Consider the following 5,710-nt stretch of genomic DNA (forward strand, 5'->3'; position numbering starts at 1 on the left):
ACATAATGCCAGAGATTAAAAACATACTTTAATAGAATGAACAGTGCCTTTTGTGGTTCATTAGTAGACTAGACATAGCTGAAGAAAGAATCTCAAAAATATCATCAATAAACTCAATATAATTGACATCTATAACCTACTTCAAAAATAACAGATTGCACATCCTTCTTATTCTGACTTGGAACATTCACCAAGATGGACCACATTCTGAGCCAAAGAACATAACTTAATATATGTAAAAATAATATAAATCCCATATTGTTTGCTTTCACATAATAATGGAAATAAATGGAAATCAATAACAGGAAGATATATGGATATTAAAGGACATATTTCTAAATTATGTATAAGCAAAGAGAGAGAGAGAGAGAGAGAGAGAGAGAGAGAGAGAGAGAAGGAGGAAGGAACATGACCGAGGAGAGGAGAAAATCTCAAGATAAAATTAAAAATAGTTTTAAATAAATTAAAATAGAAATGAAGCATCAAAATTTGTGAGATGCAGTAAAAGGATGCCTTTTAGAAAAACTTATAACATTGAATGCATATATTAGAAAAGAAGAAAGATAAAATAAATCATGTAAGCTTCTTTCTTAGAAAAAGAGAAAATTAAATCCAAGTAAACAGAAGAAAGAAATCATAAAAATTAGAACATAAATCACTGAGATTGAAAACAGGAAATCAATAAAGAAACATCAGATAAACCAAAAGTTGGTTCTTTGAAAAGATCAATAAAATTTCAAAGCCAAACCAAGGAAGAAAAAAAAAAAAGAAGACAATTACTGATACCAGAAGTAAAAGAAGCAATATCACTATAGATGCCACAGACATTAAAAAAGATAATAAAAGAATATCATGAACAACTTAATGCCCACAAATTAGATAATCTAAGTGAAATGGACCACTTCCTTGAAAGATATAATCTTCCAATATGTACACAAGATGAAATAGAAACACAAATATATATTAGTCTATTCAGGCTTCCATAACAAAATATCATAGAACAAATGTCTTCCAAGCAAAAGAAACTTAATTCCCAGGATTCCAGAGTCTGGCAAGTCCAAGGTCAAGGCACCAGTAGATTTTGTGTCTGGTGATGGTCCACTTCTTAGATAACTGTCTTTTGACAAAAACAGCATATGAATTTTGGAAGAAGACTAACGTCAGACCATGACTGACCATCAATTAAAGAAATTGAGTCAGATAGATGTTAACAACCTTGAAAAATAAAAAGCACCAGACTGATATGGGTTCTGTATAGATTCTATCAAATCTTGAAGGAACATATAATACTGATTCTCTACATTCTCTTTGAGAAGAGAGAAGTAGATGGTTACTCCCTCATCATTTTATAAGTTTAGCATTACCATAATATCTAAACTTTACAATAACAATACAAGAAAGGAAAGACGTGTACAAATTTTACTCATGAACATATATGTAAAAATTGTGAACAAAGTATTATTAAGTCAAATGTAACAAAGGCTAAAGAAAATTATACACTATAACTAAGAAGGATTTATGCCAAATATTCAAAGCTGGTACAACATTAAAAGACAATGAATGCAATCCATTACATCCTAAGGTTAAAGAAGAAAAGTACTGATCATGTCAGCAGGCATGGAAAAAGCATTTGACAAAATCCAACACCTAGCATAACAAAAACTCTCATAAAACTAGAAATATGAGGAATATCCTCAAATTGATAAAGAAAAAAAACTTTAACATTATACTTGATAGTGAAAAACATAATTTTTTTCTGCTGAGATCAGGAGTAAACCAAGGACATCACTTCTCACCACTGCTGATAAAGATTGTATTGGAATTTCAAGATAATGCAATAAGGAAATAAAATCTATATAAATTGGTAAGGAGGAAATAAAATTATTTTTGTTCACAAATAATATGAGGACATGGGATATTAGGAACTCTCTGTACTGTCTTGTCAGTTTTGCTATCAACCTGAAACTACTCTTAAAAATAGAGTTTATTAATTCACATATTTATAAGTTATAATAAAAACTTTTTGAAAAACTTTGAGTTTTAAACCACAATTTTGAATAGTTCTATTGTACTTGGAACTCTGGAAAATGACATTCATCATTTTTTGTCTGAAACACATCATGAATGAAAATAGCTCTGATGTATATTCCACATATTAATTGTTGAAGCCTTCCATTTGACTTTATTTATATTTTGAATTATTTAATGTTTCATATTTTCCAATATAAGAATTAGACATTAAACAAAGAAAATAAAATTATTGTTTTTAAATATAGTGATATATTTATTAGTTGAATTCCTTGGATGTAACAATGTCTTGCAAATGGATGAAGAGTTATGTTAAGCTAGTTCAATATGAGAAATGAGGTAATGGAGGAACTGTTAGTTTAAAAATCACCTCACATTAATCATAGATGTCCTATAAATGCAATAAAACCCATTTTTCATTTGTATTATTCTTAAACTTCGTGTGTTATGTAATTTATGTTAAGACTATTGCCCCAAATTATTCTAACTCTATGTTCATTATTTTCTTAATAATATGTTCTTGAATCTCTGGAAAGTGACAAACTATACTATTTAAGTAACAAAGGGGATAAATATATGACAGAAATCTGGGGTCCTAGATTATGGTCCTAAGCTTATGGCATCACAACCAGTGTTTTACTTAGTTTTTGACCATCACTTTTGTGAATAGCACTAGGTAAGCCACACCAGGTACACATCAGTAAACAGTTTCTGTCCATGAGGAGTTCACAGCCTACTGGAGGAGGCAAATAAAAGCAAAAATCTCACAAAACTGAGTGTTTTCATAAGTTGTGCCAGCATGCACAAAGTCACAAAGGCATGAAAAAGCACGCACGTTACGGAGGTTAAGTTTCTACCTGCCTGGAGAACTATGTGCTTAGAGATAAGTGACAGAAGGCCGCAATCAAATCTCAAAGTACCTCTTGTGCACTACTACTAAGAAATTTAGACATAATTGCTGTAAAACGAAAGAAATTGAAAAGAAGAGAATGATGACCATAAGAAGGAAGAAAAAAGTGGAAAAAAAACCCCACATATTTCTTTCTTTCAAGGTTGATTTTGTACATGTCATTTCTAGTCTTTTAAGCAACCTACAAGTTCAATATCATGCCCATATGTCAAATAAGTAAGTTGGTGAAAGGTAATGCTTCACACATCCCTGTATGTCACACCACCAGCTACCAACTAGCTCAGCCTTGAACTCTGGTCTCAAGGGGTCTTGCTGTTGAACTCCTGCCTCTCACGGGAATCACATGGCCACAGTTAGACAACAAGCAGATAAAGGACTGTTGGCAGAAAAGAAAAGTGAGCACATTTTTTCAAAATATCGGTAGCACTGTGGAGAAAAACTTAGAATTAAAAAAAGAGGAAGAAATAATGTAAAATATTATAAAAATACAGGAGAAAAATCAAAGGTAGTCTATATAGGGCCATTAGAGTGAGGTGGAGAGAAAGAAACTATTTCAAAGTATAAAAACTTGGTCACTCGTTAATATCATATGGAAATAAGGGAATAAGAATTAGGTTAGAAATATTTTCAGATTTCTAGCCTGGGGGACTTACAATATAGTATTACAAAAACACAAATGAGAAATAAAAATACTGATGGAAGAGATACGTGGGTGTTTCAAGGGGTTGAGAAATGTAGAGATACTGATTTGGAAATCATGAAAACACAAGTATTATTTAAGCCATAAAGTTCATCTCTAGGGCAAAGGATAGAGATGAAGAGGAGAATCCTATAGAAACATCATGGCTCAATATTGTTAGATATGAAAAAAATAGAGTAAAAGTCATGAGGCCCTTTAGTGAGATAAGAAGTGGCCAAATAAGGAGGAGGAAAGTAAACAAATCCATCTTTGATAAAATGAAGGAACTATGATATGTGAAGAAGGAGTGCTAAGAAGAAATGGGAAACAGATCAGAGAACACATAAAGATAACACATAAAAAATGCCTAAAATGTGTTTGCAGAGGGAACAAAACTCTGAATTTCTGAACTCAGAAGCACCAGTCACCCCTGAAGTCAGGGGCAAGCTAGGAAGAGTAAAGCCTAAAATGAGGGAATTGTTCAAAGTTATGAGCAATTCAAAGGTGACAGCCTATTTCTTCCCAAACTTCATAAATGAATGAGATTTAGATCCTGGATCTGAACTAGGAAACAAAAGAGAGCCAGTTAGGAAGCATATTGAAAATACAGGGATTAATTGAAAGCTTTTCTTATGGAAAATGAAATCTCCCCCACACCCTCTCTCCCTCCCAGTTCCACCACTCCAGTAACCCTGTTTATTCCACACTCTCCCTCCCACTCTCTCCAGCCCTCCAGCCCAGGGGAACACTTGCAGGTGCTGACCCCAGAGGTTTCCCACCAAAACCTGGGACTCCTTTGCCAAGAACAGACTCTCTGTTCTCCAAGCCCTGCCAGTGCTACACAAAACTAGCTTGCCACAGTTTTTAATGCCTTAGTTCAAGATTAGACACTTGAGAGAGGTTCTAACAAGAAGTACAGGGGAGAAAAGAGAAAGAGAGGTGAGGTGGGGGCAGTGTATAAAAAATAGAGACAACACGGGGAATGAAATAAGATGTTGCTACCTAATAGAAGGTGTAGATTATTAGCAAAAGCATCTGAAGAAACAGAGAGAACAAAAGATCTACTCAAAGTTTATGATAATGGAAAAGTATGATAAAAATTCAACAGAGGATTTGTAGTATAAAACAGACAAAACAAATAGATAACAGGAAAGACAGCATTAATTTAGAATGTGAAGCATTGAACCAATACGAATTTCAGGAACAGAAAATAGAAATGAAAAAAAAAAATGGGGGAAGAAAAGGGAACTACTGAAAACAATTTAAAAATAAAATTTCCCAAAATTGAAGACCCTCTGAACTAAAGAAAATGCTTACTCAAGCACCCACATTTTGGGTGAAAAGCCTATACTAAATAACCCTAGATTGAGACACAGTTTTAGAAAATATCAAATAGATAAAAACGAAGCCCTAAAAGCTTTCCCAAGAAAACCAAAGTCACAGAGAAAAATAAAAGATGCAATCTCATCTTTTCCAAAGTTGCAGAAGAAGCTGAAAACAGTGAAGTCTTGCTTTCAAAATTCCAAGTGAAAATAAAATCCAGTGTACAGTTCTTTCCCTATTTAAACCAGCAGTAAAATAATGTGGAAAAATTAAGCTCAAACCGATTGAGGCACCCTGGAATACTAGGATGAGAGGACGAGGACGGTACAGACCAGGCTTCATGTCTGCCCCAAAGTAAGCTTTTGACCCATTCAAGCTGTGCCTTCTTTTCCCAGCACACATGGATTCCCCCCCAGGCCCACATTGACTACATCCTAGAGAGTTACGATTACATTCATTACAGTGGAATGAATGTAATTCATTACTGTTCATTACAGTGGAACATGTTGAATCTGCAGATTGCCACCGGGGTCATCTACCTGTGACTCCCTTTCCTCCCCAAGAAAGTTGTTGTTCATTTCCTCTCTTTCTGAGAACTCCTTTACATATACATTAAGTTACTGAATCCCTTTCTTACAAGATAGCTTGCTTCCCTGACTGCACCTATGTAAATTCTTGACAAATAACTGATCTAATCCCCCTTTTCAGTTGTGGTTTTTGCCTTTAAAACACTTGAAGTCTATAAGCCTAAGTGCATGTTCAAATTATTT

Source organism: Marmota flaviventris, chromosome 6, assembly GCF_047511675.1.
Source record: "Marmota flaviventris isolate mMarFla1 chromosome 6, mMarFla1.hap1, whole genome shotgun sequence".
NCBI lineage: Eukaryota > Metazoa > Chordata > Mammalia > Rodentia > Sciuridae > Marmota > Marmota flaviventris.